We start from the raw sequence: 18,910 nt of genomic DNA, 5'->3' as shown, positions 1-18,910 counted from the left end.
ATGAGTGTTGAAGCTCTATAAGGGGATAAGATTAACAAAGAAAAATGCCACAGAGTGGGGAAGTGGACAGAGGACAGAAGCCTCAAGAAAATCTCTCCAGCTGGGTGTTGAAGGCAGCGGGTGAAGCTGAGGAAAGCAAAGGAGGAGCCAGGAAAGCTGGAGATGAACCGGGACGTGCAGCCAACAGATCACACAGAGAAAAGCATCCATCACTCTGGGCTTTGGGACTTCAGAGACTAGAAAGAGCTGGCCATTCACCTGCATCTGAGCAAGCCAGCGCAACGTCTTTCCATGACTCAGATGCCTCCCTTGACACTTTGATGTGCCCTCACAGGGGCTCTCTTTCAACAGGCTGAATGAGGAAATAAGAGTGGCAGGGTGTGATTTGTGTGTGTGCGCATGAAATGAAACAAAAGCACTGACAACAGAAACCACACCCTCTAAACTGGTTTTCTTTCTTAAAGATGTGTCAGTACACCTTGAAAGTTGACTTTCAAAGTCAACTTGTTTGTGCATTTGCATGTATTTAAAGGAAAATGTCTTATTACCTAGCAGTCTACGGTCAGAATAAAACTCAAGAAAGTGTTACAAAGATATGTGACTGGGTAGGAAAAGGGCAGGTGAAATTTGGTGTAAGATACCATGGTATGCTAAAGAATGTCCCCCCACAACCAAAGGTATCCATATGCTCATCTGCAGAAGTTGTGTGTGTCACTTTATATGCCAAAGGGACTCTGCCGATGTGATTAAATTCAGTAACTTGAGCTGGGGAGATTATCGTGAACCATCTAGGTAGACCCTAAATGTTATTATGATGTCCTTATAAGAGAGAGGCCAAGGGAGATCTGACTGCATAGGAGGAAGTAGGAGACATGATTATGGAAGCAAGAGGTTAACGTGATGCCAGGAAGGGGCCACAAGCCTAGGAATGCTGGTGGCTTCCAGTAGCTACAAAAGTCAGGGAAACTGATCCTGCCCTACAGCCTCCAGAAGGCACCAGCCCTGCTGACACCTTGATTTCGGCACCCAGTAAAAATGTTTTCAGACTTCTGGCTTCAGACCTGTCAGATACTTTCTTACAGCAGCAACAAGAAATGAACACACTTTGGAAAAATGTCTCCATTTGTAGCAAAACATGCAGTTGCATACTTTTCTCTGGTAAAGACGCGTTGGCCTCATAAATGGACTTTCCTCCAGGGTAGGCCTTTCTCTTTTTACTGCTGCTTCCACTGCATAGAACTGGGCTCACAGAATCTGCCCCAAACGTACTTAGTTACAGGTCAAGAGCGGGATGTTGGTTCTGTAGACGGGAGCAGGAAGGTTTGAAAGAGGCTTAATGAAGGTGGGCAAGAGAGAAGAGGGTGCACCTACAGAAACTGTCTACATAGATCAAAGAGGAAGGGCCCCAACCAGAGAACACTGTTTGAGACTCATAGGTGCTCCTTCAAGTCTCTATTTCTTTTTTATGTTAGAGACACAGGGTCTCACTCTGTCACCCAGGATGGAGTGCAGTAGTGGTGCAATCATGGCTCACTGTAGCCTTGATCTCCTGGGCTCAAGCAACCCTCCCACCTCAGCCTCCTGAGTAACTGGGACTACAGGTGTACACCACTGTGCCTGGATAATTTTTTAATTTTGTGTAGAGATGGGGTCTCCCAATGTTCCCCAGGCTAATTTTGAATTCCTGGGCTCAAGCGATCCTCCTGCCTTGGCCTCCCAGAGTACTGGGATTACAGGCATGAGCCACCACACCCTGCCAGGCCCCTGAATTGAGGAGCATTTCCTCATGTCAGCAAGAAGAGGGGTGGAAAATGGGAAAACAATAGGAAATTCTTGAAGACTTGAGGCAATGTGCTGCTTTATTGAAAAATGTCATCAAAATGCTGGTTGCCCTTAGGAACAGTATTGGCAATAAAACAAAAAGGATAACTTTCATAAAATCACAATATAATCCTCCTCGGAATCATGACTGTAGCCCAGCAAGCAAGCCTCAATGGTGGGCCAATGTTCTAGAAGGCCCTGAGGATAAAGCTAAAATAAGAGGAGTGCATGTGATATGAGAGACGCACACAAAACACGGAAAGTATCCCATAGGAAGCTTGCAGAGATAGGAAAGTAAGCCATAGGCAGAAGGCAGAACCCTGAGGACAGGGCCTCAGGGGCAGGCAGAACACGAGGCAGCCAAGGGGAGATAAAAGGAGCCATTCAAAAAAAACCTGGAGAGGCCAGGCACTGTGGCTCACGCCTGGAATCCCAGCACTTTCGGAGGCCGAGGCGGGTGGATCACAGGAAGTCAGGAGTTTGAGACCAACCTGGCCAACATGGCAAAACCCTGTCTCTACTAAAAATACAAAAATTAGCCAGGCATGGTGGTGCATGCCTGCAGCTACTTGAGAGGCTGAGGCACGAGAATCACTTGAGGAGAATCACCCGGGAGGCAGAGGCTAGAGTAAGCCAAGATCGCGCCACTGCACTCCAGCATGGGAGATAGAGAGAGACTCTGTCTCAAAAAATAAATAAATAAAATAAAATAAAAAGAAAGAAAAAAAGGAAAGCCTCAAGAATGTGGTGGGGAAGTCAGAGGACTTGCAAGAGCAACACTGGCAGAAGGAACAGATAAGGATGGGGCAGATGTTGACAGTGGTAATGAGGGTATAGTGTTGGGAGCAGAACTGAGAACAACAAGTGAACTAGGTGAGAGGAAGCAGAAACACAAGGCAAGGTGCATGAGATGCAGAGGAAGACACAAGCCCAGCCACAGGGTCAAGATGTCTCAAGCACTGATGTGTCCTATCTGCTATAAGATGCACCAAAGAAAGTGTGACTGCTGATAAATACTCAAGTATGCAAATAATTTACTTTCAAAAGGAAGGAAGGGAAAACAGAGGAAGGAAGGAAGGAAGAGAGAGAGAAAGAAGGAAAGGAAAAAGTAGAAAGATTTAGTGTCGCTCTTACTGATGTGATTTCTCAAAATGTTGGAAAGCGAGGAAGTTGGAGCTGGTGCACTGGGAATGGCCTATGACCTACATTGTAAAAAGAATTCTGGCTGGGCGTGGTGGCTCATGCCTGTAATCTCAGCACTTTGGGAGGCCGAGGCAGGTGGATCACTTGAGGTCAGGAGTTCGAGAGCAGGCTGACCAACATGTTGAAAGCCAGTCTCTACTAAAAAATTACAAAATTAGCCAAGCATGATGGTGCGCACCTATAATTCCAACTACTTGGGAGGCTGAGGCAGGAGAATCACTTGAACTCAGAAGGCGGAAGTTGCAGTGAGCCGAGATCGTGCCACTGCACTCCAGCCTGGACAACAAGAATGAATGAAACTCCATCTAAAAAAAAGAATTCCTCAGTCTGCACTGTGGAAGAGGGACAAATGGAAACGCAAGACAGAGTCTCAGGCTGGAGTAGAAATCTAGAAAAGGAACATTAGTGGGAGACCCTTCCTAGGCAGAGGGGGCATCGGTAGGAACAGAAGGAACAATTCGAGAGACCCTGGGAGGTGTGGGTGTGGGGAGCAGATGAAGGAAGGGGCACAGGACAAGAGGATGCAAACCCTGGGAGAGCCGGAAAGTGTGGCAAGGAGGCCACCTTATCTCCCCTGGCTGGAGGCCTGGCTCAGAGGAGGGACATGGGTGTAGGTAAATTGTAGAAGACTGGGAAATTACCAGAAAGCACACCGATGACCTCAGCATCCCCAGTGACTTATGAGATGAGGGTATCTGCTGAGAGTGAGGGGAGCAGGAATTGAGAATTGGTCTTGAGAGGAGTCGGGGGAGGCTATAAATATCTCCTAATTCATCAGCCCTAAGGGGTAGGTATGTGACTCTGTCTGAACACCCTGCAAGCTTGAGGGCCACCAGTTAGAGGTTCCTACGCACCCAGCACAGTGCCAGCTGCTGTGTGTCTCTCCTTCAGGAGACATGATTAGTGGGCCTAACTCACGCAGCTCTCCCGCCCTGGAGTCTTAGCCATAGTGAAACTGTACTAAGGCCTTGAAGAAGCTATTGATTCTGAAGTGGTAGCTTTTTGATATGTGTATGTGTGTGTGTGTGTATATATATATATTCTTTTAATTGGAGACAGAGTCTCGCTCTGTCACCCAAGCTGGAGTGCAGTGGTGCAATCAGGGCTCACTGCAGCCTCAATCTTCTGGGGTCAAGTAATCCTCCCGCATCAGCCTCCCTAGGAGCTAGCCACCACACCTGCTAATTTTTTTTTAAATTTTTTATAGAGACAAGGTCTCTCTCTCTCTCTCTCTCTCTCAATATCAAGTTTCATTTTAGATTTAGGGGGTACATGTGCAGGTTTGTTCCCTGGGTATATGTGTGATGCTGAGGTTTGGGGTATGGTTGATCCCATCACCCAGGGAGTGAACATAGTACCCAATAGTTGGTTTTACAGCCCTTAACCCCTACTTTCCCTCCCCCTTCTAGTAGTCCCCAGTGTCTATTGAGGCTATCTTTATGTCTATAAGTACCCAAAGTTTAGCTTCCACTTATAAAGGAGAACATGTAGTATTTGGTTTTCTGTTCCTGTATTAATTCACTTAGGATATGGTCTCTCTATGTTGTCCAGGCTGGCCTCGAACTCCTGGCCTCAGGCAATCCTCCCACCTTGGCCTCCCAAAGCACTGGGATTAAAGGCATGAGCCTCTGTGCCAGGACCTGAAGTGGTAGCTTTTTAAAAAATAGTTTGAACTATTGTGGATTTTTTGCTTGTGCTCTCATAGCTATGGCTTGTACTTATAGTGATATATGATGAATATATCATTATAATAATGATCATTATAATAATATATCAACTAATAATATATAATATATCCTTACAAGTATATATACTCACATATATAATTATATAATACAATTATATATGTACACACACATTATATATACACCCACATATATAATTTAGCAACCATTTATTTAATATATATTTGTGGAGCACACTCCATGTGCCAAGAACTACGTCAGAGACTGAAGAGACAAAAGTAGATGAAGTGTCTGCCATTATGGAATTAACAATCTGATAATTAATACAAAAAGATATTCAAACTAATGTAAAATTACAATACAATTAGTGCTATAAAAATCAATGGGAAAGTGCAGTCAATACAGGTCAGGGTGTAGGAGAAATTATTTCATCCCCCCTCATGTCACAGATCAACGTGTTAATGTCCTTCTCGTGACCCATTCCTTTCAAGGTTGAACATCATTGCCCTCCCCCCCGTTTATGGCTCCTGACTCAGGACTGTGCACACAGCACGTGCTCAGTGTGTGTTTGATGACTAGACTGCAGTCATGGAATGCTCATCAGCCGTGTTAGTTATGACAGCCATGTGTGGCACCAGCCTGGCTTTTGCAGAAAAACTACAGATGGACATGTATGGAAATAATGGAACACTCCCAACTTTCTGGCTAATTTGGCAGGAACAACACACAGATACCACTGCGTGGACACTTTCCCCTGAAATGTTGTGTGTCATTGACATTTTTCATTTTTAAAAAGCACGAATTGCGATGTTCTTCACATTACTGTACATTGAGAATGTGTACACTTGCTTCCCCTTGTTTTTCAGGGCAACCTCCGTTGACCCACAGGGGCATTCTGGAGAATGATGCTCATGCCCCAGGGACTGTGGAGTAGAAATGTCTTGGGAGGAGGTGGGGTAGAGAAGGACACAGGTAGAGGAGCAAACGGAAAAGCCATTTTATAGCCATCAATCTAGGAACACTAGCACTTTTTCTTTTTTTCTTGAGACAGGGTCTTGCCCAGTCCCTCAAGCTGGAGTGCAGTGGTAAATCATAGCTTGCTGCAGCCTCAACCTCCCCAGGCTCAAGCAATCCTCCCATCTCAGCCCTCCAAGTATCTGGGACTACAGGAACACACCATCACACCTGGCTAATTTTAAAATTATTTTTGTAGACACAGGGTTTCGCCATGTTGCCCAGGCTGGTCTCAAACTGCTGGGCTCAAGCAATCCACCTGCCTTGGCCTCCCAAAGTGTTGGGATTACAGGTGTGAGCCATCATGCCTGGCCACTAACACTTTTTAAAAAATATAATGAACACATGAACATATTCTCTTGGTAAACTCTGAAAACAATACAGAAGATACAACACAAAGTTACCCTCCACTTTGACCCCCTTACATCCTTCCCAACTGCACTGTGTAAATACACTTCTGATCTTCATACATATGTTTAGAAATATGTCCACATAAAAAAGACTGTTTTTATCATAAATGTGATCATGCTGTATGTTATGTTCCAGGTCTCACTTTTTACTTAACAATGTATTTTGAGGATTATTCCATGTCACAACATGCTATGTGTATTGATCTACTGCCTGGTATTTCATAATCTATTAATCATTTTTATACTGATGAATGTTTAAGTCATCTCCAGTTTTACCAACAAAAAAGCTTTGCACCACACAACCCACAAATTTTTCACCAAAAGATACCAATCTAACTAGACTGCCTTATTTGCAATGTGTTCCACACCAAAGAATTTACTCCATATATTATACCCTTACTTAGCTTTCTGAGAAAGCTTGCCTATTGCTTCTTACAGCTGCAAAATAAAATATACTCTGGTTAAAATAAGACAAAGAACAAATTTTCTTAACTCATTTTGTTCAAGAGATTAAAAAAATAGGAGCAACATAATAGGATCAGTGATTCAGTGATGTCTATTACTATATACAACTGAAAATGCGTCTGCTCCTTGGTTTCAACCCCTACTGCTCCTGACTCAATTCAGTCTCCCTTCACCTTTTATATGGGTTACAGCAGAAACCTTTATTTGTGCACCTCTCAAATACATCCAGAGCAGTACAGTTGGCCCTCTGTATCCATAGGTACCACTTACATGGATTCAACCAAGCAAGTATCAAAAAATTCAGGGAAAAAAAAAGATGATTGTATCTGTACTGAACATACACAGACTTTTTTCTTGTCATTTTTCCCTAGAAAATACAATATAACAACTATTTACATTATCTAATACATTGTGTTAGGTATTATAAGGAATCTGGAAGTAATTTAAAGTATACGGGAGGATGTGCATAGGTTAAATGCAAATACCACATCGTTTACATAAGGGACTTGAGCATCTATGGATTTTAGTATCCTTGCGGGTGTCCTGGAACCAATTGCCCACAGACACTGAGGGACAACTGTATTTCTAAACTACAAATCTGATCAGCCTGATGGCAGGAACATATTAGTCCTTTAAAAAATGTTAGTAATGGCTGGGCGCAGTGGCTCATGCCTGTAATCCCAGCAATTTGGGAGGCCAAGGCGTGCAGATCACCTGAGGTCAGGAGTTCGAGACCAGCCTGGCCAACTTGGTTAAACCCCGTCTCTACTAAAAATACAAAAAATTAGCCAGGCGTGGTGGCGGGCACCTGTAGTCCCAGCTACTCGGGAGGCTGAGGCAAGAGAATGGTGTGAACCCGGGAGGCAGAGCTTGCAGTGAGCCAAGATCATGCCACTGTACTCCAGCCTGGGTGACAGAGAAAGACTCCATCTCAAAAAAAAAAAAAATTAGCTGGACGTGGTGGCAGGCACCTGTAATCCCAGCTACTCAGGAGGCTGAGGCAGAAGAATCGTTTGAACCCACGAGGCAGAGGTTGCAGTGAGCCGAGATCGTGCCCCTGCACTCCCGCCTGGGCAACAAGACTGAATCTCTGTCTCAAAAAAAAAAAAAAAAAAAAAAAAATGGGCAAAGAACTTGAATAGACATTTCTCCAAAGAAGATACTCAGATAGCTGAGAAGCACATGGAAAGATGCTCAACAGCACTAGTCATTAGGAAAATGCAAATCAAAACCTCAATGAAATGCTACATCACACCACCAGGGCAACTAGAATCAAAATGTGTAGGCAAAGTTGTGAAGAAATTGGAATACTCGTACTTCATTGTTGAAGCGTAAAATGGTGCAGCATCTGTGAAAAACAGTTTGTTGCTCAAAAAGTTAAATGTAGAATTACTATATGATCCAGCAATTCCACTCCTAGGTATATACCCAAAGAAATTGAAAGCAGGCACTCAAAAAGATATTTGTACACCATTACTCATAGCAGCATTGGTCCCAGTAATCAAAAGGCAGAAACAATCCAAATGTCCTCCAAGAGGTGGATGGGTAAACAAAATGTGGTGTATCCATAGAATAGAATATCATGCACCTTAAAAACGAATGAAATTCTGACACATGCTACAACATGGTGAAACCTGAAGACATTATGTTAAGTTAAACTAGCCAGACACAAAAGGACAAATACTGTATAATTCCTCTTATATGAGATACCTAGAATAGGCAAATTCATAGAGACAGAAAGTAGAAGAGAGGATACCAGAGGCTGGGGAATGGAGAAATGAGGTTATTGGTTAATGGGTACAGAGTTCCTACTAGGGACAATGAAAAAGTTCTGAAAACATAGGGGGGATGATTGTGCGGCATTGTAAATAGAACTAATGCCACTGAGTTATAGACTTCAAATGGTTAAAATGGTAATTTTATGTTATGTATCTTATACATTAAAAAGCTCAAAAAATAAAGCTTGGGAATGTTTTTAAATTATTGGTTATGAATGTTGGAATGAATGCTGCCTTTCTCCTTCAAACCCTTCAGTGGCTCCATTTTCTCAGATCAAATCCCTCACCCCCACTAGGCTTTACCTGTACTGGGTCCTGCCATGTTCTCCTGTGTCCATCCTTCTTGAAGCCTGTGCCCCAGCCAGGCCAAACAGCTTGCAATGTTCCTGTCCTGTGTCGCTTCTAGATGTCTCTGTGCTTGACGTGCACAGGTCCCTGTCTCTGTAATGCTATTCTCAACACCACCCTCCAGCTGGAAAATACCTTCTCATGCACCTCAGCTTAGCCTCCTCCAGAGAACTTTTACCAACAGCCATTTCACCCCTCACCCCCCACCAGGAAAATGACTGTTCGCTCTCTCTCTCTCTCTCTCTCTCTCTCTCGCTTCCTCACTTTCTCCTGTGTAGATCATTATCATGGCTAATATAACATTCAATGCACTCGTTTATTTATAGGTCTGTCTTCCTGTTCTGCACCAGGGGAGCGAGCGCAAAGCCTTTGTCTTACTTACATAGCATGGTTTTAAGATCTCTGGCTCTAGTTGTGTGACCTTGAGCAAGATATTTAACCTTTTTTAGGCCTAAGTTTTATCTTTCAAACAATGGGAATAATAATAGTTTCGATGTCATAGTTACGAGGAATAAATGACATAATGCATATAAAGTGCTTTAGCAGAGAGTCTGATACACAATAAACAATAAAATACTTAAAGAAAGGAAATGCATAGCAATCACATAATAACATAGTATTGGGTAATTTCATAGTAACTAACAATTGTTCAGTGGTTAAGAGGGTTGAACATTTAAAGTCAGGAGTTTGTAAGAAGAATGAATAACCTAATCGCAGACATTTATTTAGAAAGACATATGGAGAAGCTGAATGACTGGAAGAAAGAATAACATAAGGGCACTTCTTTTGGCCCGTGGACCATAATGCAGTCAAAATGCTTCTAGAGACTCCACAAGTTTCAAGTTTCTGCCGTAAACTCTACTCCATCCAGAACCAGCCAGATCCTGCCATAGACTTCCTTATCGCTCAATACCATAGTCCTCTCAGAAAATAAAACAAAAGCAAGCCCTCAATGAAAACAGGTAAGAAAGGCTTATTGCAATAGGCTTCAAGACCAAACCAGTGGAGGATCTTCCTATTTTAAGGAACATAGGGTGGTCTTCCTACTGACTTTAGAGAAACTCTGGAGTAAGTTTTCTATACTGATATAGTTACATCAACATTTTGGCAAACTGCCTTTGCTCCTAGAGATTAAATCAGTAAGTAACCCTGTCTCTACGCCTGGCTTTGGGTGTAAATTCTTATTTTATGTGAGTAGACACTGGTTATTTCAAGGTGTGCAGCTGGCTTGTGCAGTAGACACACACTCATTATTTCTTAGAAGGCAAAACTCACTGCAGTGAACATTTCCAGTATCCTCCTGGTAACTGTACAGGATTTTCATGCAGTCACATTAAGCTGACTCCATGGAGTAGCATCCCAGGGGTGGAGTTTTGACCCAGGTCTAAGCCATCAGCAAGTCTCATTTCCCTGACCAGTGATGTTCATAGTTCATACGTGACCTAGTCAGAAGCAATGAGGCACAATGACATTTTTTCACTGCATCTTTTGAAAAAGAAACTATGACCTAAAACATAAGATAATGAATGGGTTCACAGAGACCCTTCCAGTTTCCATAAAACTCAGGGATGAAATAAACATAATAGAAGGCAAAACAAAGAAATAAAGATAAAAATGCCCAGGTGCTACGGATATGCTGGAGCCCTGAATGGAGCTATACCTCAAGCTTGCCCTCCTCTTTTCAGCTTCTGTGAGTCAATAAATTCCTTTTTTGACTAAGCCAGTTTGGGTTGGGTTTTTCTGTAACTGCAACTAGATAATCCCCCTGGCATTTGTGAAAGCCACCCTTCCCAAACAGGAGCTCCACATTCTGATTCCGTAAAAAAGATAACCGGTTTATCTAGAGAACTCCCATGTGAGCGAATCAGGGCATATTCAAGAGGCTCAGTGTCTGGGTAAGGAAATCCCTGCTTTGGGGATGCCTGTGGTTCTTATTTCTGTGTGGGCCAGGAAACTCCTATAAATTTTACCTGTTGTCACATTTTCTTTTCAAACATTAGTGCTACTTCATGGGGAGGAGCCGGAAACAGAGGTGGAGAAGGGAAAGCATGAGGCAAAATATGAATGATTGTGCAGGAAGCAATACAGCTGATGGCCTGGTAGCAAAGGACTGGCATATGGGTACGTGTGGTGCGAATTCATGGCAGAGGAACTAATCAGGCAATGTTATCTGATCTGGAACAGCAAGAAAAAGAAAGAGCCTCTTTCCTTTACCCCTGGTTTGATATGGCTGAAACCTCTTACCAAGGTGTCAAGCTGGCATTGGAAGAATCCAATAAGAAACCGTGACTTCAGCTTGTGTAAAAGTCGGGAACTGGGTTCTAAATTGTTTGCCAGTGATCAACTGTCACTTTGTGATCATTGTGAAGCTGGAGTTCTGTTTTATAAAATCCAGGACAGGTTCTGGATTGAAAACAAAAGCCAAACATGTTGATGCTTGAATATAAAGAGGCAGGGAGTGACACAGGTTCCTCTGAGTAACAGAGTCTGGTCATCAAGTCTGCAGCTGAGGAGGCTATAAAAACACAACCTGAGTCTGTGAAGTTATTTCTCCCATGAAAAGAAAACTCCTAAAGCAATACTCTGAATAGTCCAAGTCTGAAGCTGCTCCCATGAAAGGCAGCAGAGTTTGTAGGAATGGGGCTCAGATTTTGTTATCAGGCCTGGTTTCAAACCCTGCTTCCATCTCTAGCTGGCTCTGTGGCCTCGGGCACGTTTGTTAACCTATCTGGATCAGTTTTCTCATCTGTAAACCTCAATTTATTTCTTGAAAGAAGTAAATTAGTTGAATTATATTAAGTCTGGTAGAGTCCATGCCCCGATAATAACTCAAATAAATGGAAACTACATGATACCACTTAACCTGGAAAGACTAGTACTGAATATAAGGGGTGGGAAGGGGCGCTGTGGGCACTTAGACATTGAGACCTGTTCTCATTTCACAGGTTGAGGGATTAAAGTGCAGTTCATGTTAATGTGATTTTCTGCAGAACATTAAGAGAAAAATACCAATTTAAAGCCAAATTTCTGCATTTTTTTCAGGTTCCTCTAAGCTCAACAAAATCCCTAAACTGCTGAATGATCAGCTCTGTAACTTCAGACTGGCTAGATATGAGCCAAAATCCAAAGATTTTCACTGGACCATCATTTCCTCAAGAGCAAAGGTTGGGTTTTATTCCTCTTTGCAGGCTGATTACATAGAACAGTACCTGATTGGGTGCTCAAGAAATGTTTATTCTATTCTAGAGAAAAATGAATTCATCCTCAGGCCCACCTAAAGTCCTGCTGGAAAGTGCTCCGAGGAAGAAGGAATGTCTTTCATGTTGTTATTAGTTAGGGTAAGGACTAAGCTGCTAAGGACGAAAAAGACACTCCAAAATTTTTTTAAAAGATAGAGGATTATTCCTCTATCATGCTACAGCCCAAAGGTGAGTGATCCTACTGCCAAGGTCATTCCGGAATCGCCAGGGCACTGTCCTCACCAGCATGATCAAAGCTGTATCATCCACTTGAGGGCATGAAAGAGAGGTTGGAGAAGCACACACACTATTTCAAGGACTGAAGGCAGAAGTAGCATACTTCACATCTGCCCTTCTACTCACAGTCTGTGAGTAAGAACTTGGTCACATGGGCATACCGCTTGGCAAGGGAGGCTGCAGAATAAATATACGTTCACTATTTTTTTTTTTGAGATGGAGTTCCGCTCTGTTGCCCTGGCTGGAGTGCCTTGGCGTGATCTCAGCTCACTGCAACCTCCGCCTCCCAGGTTCCAGTGATTCTCCTGCCTCAGCCTCCCGAGTAGCTGGGATCAGAGGCACCTGCCACCACATCCGGCTAATCTTTTCTATTTTTAGTAGACATGGGGTTTCACCACATTGGCAGGCTGGTCTCAAACTCCTTACCTCAGGTGATCCACTTGCCTTGGCCTCCCAAAGTGCTGGGACACATTCACTATTAAGGGAATTAAGGAAAAGCCTCGTGCTATTTTCAAGATATGTGTGTGTATATATATATATATATATATATATATATATATATATATATATGTGTGTGTGTGTGTATATATATATATGATATAGGTCTTGCATCCAGAATGTATAAAGAACACTCAACACTCAGGAATAAAAAAACCAAACATTCAAAAATAGTGGACAGATTTGAACTTATACCAAGAAAGACAGACAGATAACAAATAAGCATGTGAAAAGATACTCAGCATCATTCATCATTAGTCATTCTGGAAATGCAAGCTACTACAACACATCTACTAGAAGGACTGAAATTACAAAGACTGGTCACATCAATTTTTGGCTAAGGTATGGAGGAACTAGAACTCTCATATGTTGCTAATGTATGAATAAAAAAATGGCACAATCAAATAGAAAACAGTGGTCAGTTTCTCAAAAAGTTAAGTGTACAGCTGCTGTTTGACCCAGGCTTTCTACCCCTGGATATCTACCCAACAAAAAAGAAAGCACATGTCCACACAAAGTCTCAGACATGGATGTTCATTGAAGCTCTATTTGTAATATTAAAAGCTCAGAAACAGCTAAATGTCCATTGAAAGATGAGCAGATAAACAAACTGTATAATATCTATATAATAAAATATGACTCATTCATTAAAAGGAATGAACTTTTGAAACACACCAAGAACATGGATGAATCTCAGAATAATTACACCAACTGAAAGAAGCCAGGACAAAAAAGAATATACACTATATAATTCCATTTATATCAAATTCTAGAAAATGCAGCTATTATAACAGAAAACAGATCAAAGAAGGGACAAGGCAAGGAGAGACAGAAGCAAAGGGGATCAGGATGGTGCACGAGAAAACTGTTTGAAATGATGAATATATTCACTATCTTGACAGCAGTGATGATTGCATGGTAGTATGGCATATGTCAAAATTAGAAAACTGTACACTTTCCACATTTGTGGTGTATTGTATGTTAATTCCATCTCAATTTAAAAAGTACATGCCCTCCATTTTTATGGATAATGGGGAGAACAGATTTTGGTGGTCAGTCATAAGTAACTTCCACATATGGTATCTTTTTGATATTTTGCTATTAAGTTTTGTGAAATTCTGGACCAGAAAAAGAGAGACCATAAAAGAAAGGTTCCTGTCAAGAAAGAGCATGATCTGTAGTTGTAGCCCCAGCTTCTGGCTCCTGTGCCTCTGAAACACCAGCCACGTCTCCATCTCTGGTCTTGATCCATGCAGTAAACACATCCTGTCCTGCACAATCCCATCAAACCCCCTCAATAATTTACACTGCCAACTGCCAATGACTTTGCACACCAGCCTCAGCCCTGCCTGCCAAAATGCACCTGTCATAAGCTCACCAGCAGGATGCCCCACTACAGTTCAGCCTGCTGAACAAGTTTCTAGCTAGGTCGACGCTTTGGTCATATACTATATGTCTAGCTAGGTCGTACACTTTGACTGACATTCTCAACAGAAAAGTTATTGTGTCTGTTTTCCATAGAAACTTTCTTAAAGCGCCTCCCCAGATTTATCATTAGCCTCAATGGGACCTTTTCTCCCAACACTCCTTCAAAAGACATTTTCGAGTCTAAGCCCTTTTGCAGCTGTCATGCTCCTTCCTTACAGCACAGCCCACGAGGTTGGGTGATGCTTTGGAATCTTTCTAGGTGAAAGGCTGAAATATATAAAGGCATCATAAAAGAACTCTAGAGGGCTTGAGCAGGATTATTCTAAGAATTTTATCCACCCACTTCAAGCAATTTCTTCTGTTGATCTTTAGGATTACGACTGAAACAGCCAAGGCTTTTGCTGATTTATCCCAGAATATCATCCTGGTTGCTGCACAGTTGTGCAGTATCACAAATGCAAAGGTTTTTTTTTTTTCCTTCTGACTGGCTCAGAGTGGGATACCAGAACTAAGTACAAAATAAGCCTATATAAGAATGAGAAGATTTAAGGATTATAATTGATTCTCATAAACTTAGCTCAGGAGAACTGGTGGAAGTGATTTTCATCTTCCTCCAACATGTACTCAGGCATGGCCTAAGAAACAGAGAGTACAAACCCACCCTTCATTTAGAGGCCAAATTTTCCTTGGATGGGGTGTGTGTGTGTGTGTGTGTGTGTGTGTGTGTGTGTGTGTGTGTGAAGTGTGCTAAGCTTAGCCAGGCTCAATCAATAGAAATTGTGCTAACTGGAGTAGATAGCTGTTTATGAATCAAGAAAATACATGAGAGAAGAGGTGAAGCATAGAAAATGCCAGAGGTTAGCTAAGTTGACTTACACTGGAACAATGAGACGTGGGCTGTCCTCTTGACTGAAGGCCTTACCTCTTAGGTTCTTGGAGCAGAACTAGCAAAAACAAACTGCAGAAAAGCCTTTTCTGCAGCCAGAATTCTTAGTAGGCAGTCATGTGGGGGTAATTGTGCCTTTGTCTGGCTCCTACTCCCCCCTCACCCTCAGACCCTCTGATTTCTGCCTGAATGGAAAGAACTGTTGCTGCAGTTGGGTCTTCATGGAGTCTGTGGCGTGGGGGAGGAGTGGTAGCTCCACTAGCAGAGGCACCACCATTCTGACAAAGACCCTGGCGCTTTACCTTTCCTTGAGCGGAGCAAAGCAGGAAGGAAGCCGGTAGGGATTGCTTGTCTAGCTGTCAGGCACTGTGCTCTGTGATTTCTCCTTCAATATCTAACTTAACCCTTCAAGGTCCCAAGAGATGGGAAGTGTTAATCTGATTTTGCACAGATTAAGGAATCAAGAAGAATAATTTAAGGAATAATTTAACCTGAGGAAGGTTAAATAAGTTGCCAGAACTTCGCAGCTGCAATGTGGTGGGCTTGAGATTTGTGTCAACATCAGCCCAAGGAAAGGAGGTGATTCACAGGTGTGGAGAGAGCAGGGTGGTCTATGTGAAGTCTAATGTCCTGAATTATGAGTCAGGCACTCGCTGATATGAAGGTGTTAGAGAGAGGGAGAAAGAAAGAGAGAGTAATCATGATCCTGTTTGCCTCAGACCACTAGAACATTTTGGTGTGAAGCCTGTCACTTTCCAATGATTTACAAGAAAACAGGGTCAAATAGACTTCTTTTGCTATAGACTCCATGTAGCTTTTCTGAGATATTATTGGAGACCAAGATGTTAAGATGTTTACTTCCATTCTAGAAATCAATGAGATAAAAACAGAGAAGCAAAACTGAATAGCAAAAAAGGGGAAATTAACCAAATTTACTCCGTTTTTTTGGACCTACCCCAATTAGTATTTTTAAATACCTTTGGTGTAAGAACTTGGCCACTGTTGGAGTCAAAAGCCTCTTGACTATGGCCACAGGAGGCAGAAACTACTGCCTCTTTACCCAGACCCTGGGCACATGGCCAAATGATACTTCCCAACCTCCCTTACAGGGAGGTGTGACCATGGTCCAACGTCAGTCCTACACTGGTCAGTGTGAAATAAGCAGAGCTGATAAGTCTGCACCAATCCCAAGTGTGCACCATAAAGCCCTGTGTAGCCCTCCATGAGCTTTTCTCCCCCCAGCCAACCAGAATGAGACTCCTGGAACTGTGCTGGGAGCCACATGTTAAGCCTGGTGGAGCCACACATGTAAGGAGTCCAGGCCTCTGAACCATATCATGGAGGAGAGCTGCCCAGCCAGAATGACTGGCCTTGGAGAGTTACATGGGCAAGATACATGCTTTTAGTATGGAAAGCTGCTAGGATGTGAGGACTTTCCTATTGTAGTAGTTTACACTCCCTTGACCAATATACCAGAGGCTTGGTTCTGCTCACTTCATAGAGATCATGAGTCTAAAAACACAACAGCCAGAAGAAAAAAACCACTCTCATCAGAAGGGAAGGCCTGTCTGCTTCTATGTCTCCACAATATTTCTCTCTTGCAATTTGTGTCCCATCTACAGAAAATATGGAAAGGGCTTGGGAAACATTTGCTTTATGTGATTTAGAAAGGAGAATTCAATTATGGCACCAAGAATATACCTCACTGAAGGGTAAATTCATGAAGTAGAATATTCCTTTTCAGACTGATTATGGGGAAGACCAAAGTAAATTAGCAAAAAGGGTGAATGATACGGTTTTTATGTAGTTTTATTGCAGTAAATTAAAAATAGGCTAAACAACCACTGCCTGCCAGAAATCTTGGAAGACCTGCTTTTGTGACTATAGAAGATTGATGTGTACCTGGCTTATTTGGGTGCAACGTGACATTTTAAAGTGCTTGAGGGTGTTTAAGACAGTTTTTCTCTTAAACACTTTAAATTCACCCTTCCTACAAATATGTTTAGTCTAGTAATGTGCACTATCTGTAATTATCTGAGCAGCAAGTAAATTTCATTTTAGCTTCTGTCAAATGCTACAAATTCCAACTGTGTGGCACTTCATTTAATGAAGTTTTTTGAGTTGGTATCATTTCTATTCCATGATGAGAGTAAACTATATGATTGGAAGGAAGTCTCAACCACAGTCAGATAATGAAAGGGTTGGTGTGAAACATATGTCTTCTCCAAGAACAAAAGAAACCCTGAAATAGAAGCAAGCAATGAGGTAATGATTTTGGACAAAAGGGATTTATACCAAGTCCTTTGGTGCATAGATATTCCAAGGCTCTATGAGGCCTTGATTGGTTTATTCAGTGTGGGTAGCTAGAAATGATCACTGGAGCATATTTTATACTTATCGGTGTGCAGGGTGAGAAGCTCAGAGCTCTTCCCATGGGTGACTCATGCATTTATTTGCCCAGGTATAGGAGAGAGATGAGGAAGGCTGAATAACCTGTTTATCTGCATGTGGACCCAAAGAATAGTACAAACAAAGTGCTTTCCTTTTTAACACACCGAGAAGACACCCAAAGGTGGCAGACTGGATTTCTAAAGCCAAAAGCCAGCACGAATGGGCCTGTGCACCAAGTATCTTTAAGAGGCTGCCATTTGTGTGTGGCTGGCCCTTTAAATAACAGCTCCAGGCCAGAGAAACATCATCTGGCAGGATTAGTCAGTTTGTTTTAGCAACCGCTTCCCCTACCCTGGTCTCCCATTACTTGGTCTGCTTTCCCCAGATGCTGACCCTGTCACCCTCTAAGCCTGCAGCAGTTCCCTGCTTGGCTGTCATAAGGTCCTGGGGAACTCCCAGTACTGATCCCTGGCAGCCCACAGGATGCCACCTCTTGGGTCACGGGTGGAATCTGATATCCTCACCCAGCTTCTCTGGTCGCAACCCTACCTTGCCCCAGATTCCAGGCCTGCGTCAGAGGCTGCTGCAGGAGGAGATAGGGAGCTGACCCTGTTTGGTCGTGCCCAGGGCGGCGGCTTTCCCCAGGCAACTGCGGCAGCTAAAAATAGTCCTGAATCCAGGGGTTGCTCCTTAAGGTTTCATGTAGGAGGCTGCACTCCCACTATTGAGGAAGCGCCTCCCACTATTGAGCAGCTGGCGTCAGAGAAATCTCCTTCAATTGGCTAGGACATTTTGGATGAAAGAGAGAGGAGACTGATTCAAACCAGCTTCAAGTAGAGAATTTATTGTCTAGGAAATGAAATATGGAAGTCCAAGAAAGCAGCAGGCCTTGGGCAGGACTGGAGCCAGAATAGCCTCAAATGCTATTGTCAGGGATCTTTCTCCCTCCAAGGAATGGTGAGTCCACCCAACATGTAGGATGTCTGCTAGTGGCCAAGATTTGCATCCTAACACTTAGCAACTCCAGAGAAAGGAGCCAATATTTCCTGACAGCTCCAGGACGGAATGTTCAAAGAGAACCCTAATTGGCCCAGCCTGGGCCACATGCTTATCTCTAAACCAATATCACTGTGTCCAGAGAGAATTCTAATTGGCCCAGCTTGAGCCACATGTCCCGTCTCTGAACCAATCTCTGTGACCAGGGGAGGAGCTCCCTGTAAGCCAGACCTGGGCCACATGCTCATCTCTGTTGCTAAAGCTAGGGGCCAGGATCCTCAGTCCAATAAATGAATTTTCCATGCAGAAAATGGGGCTTAACAATAGCCCCCACTTTGCTATGCCCAACTGTCGTTTTAGACCTTATCATAGTTGACATGGATAACCACTCCCTCCTCCTTGAAACACTACATCTACCTTGCAGCACACAGCATTGGTTTTCCTCTTATCTGGGCCTTTCGTTCCCAGCTTTCTCTCCTCTTCCTCACTCCAACCTCCTCATGCTGGAGGC

The 18,910-nt window shown here is 43.0% G+C and overlaps 1 protein-coding gene across 1 annotated transcript in view; it reads right to left on the bottom strand.

Annotated features, from left to right (window-relative positions):
• The window catches only part of CLVS1 (clavesin 1), a 440,705-nt gene extending 431,893 nt beyond the window's left edge, over positions 1-8,812 (bottom strand). The window contains exon 1 of the mRNA XM_063817147.1: positions 8,680-8,812. The gene's annotated coding sequence lies outside the window, so the exon portion shown is untranslated. The remainder of the gene's footprint in view (positions 1-8,679) is intronic.
• Between the last annotated feature and the right edge of the window lie 10,098 nt (positions 8,813-18,910).

This window comes from Pan troglodytes, chromosome 7, assembly GCF_028858775.2.
Source record: "Pan troglodytes isolate AG18354 chromosome 7, NHGRI_mPanTro3-v2.0_pri, whole genome shotgun sequence".
Taxonomy (NCBI): Eukaryota; Metazoa; Chordata; class Mammalia; order Primates; family Hominidae; genus Pan; species Pan troglodytes.
Note: the sequence above shows the minus strand (reverse complement) of the source record. Positions and strands in the feature narration are given on the sequence as shown.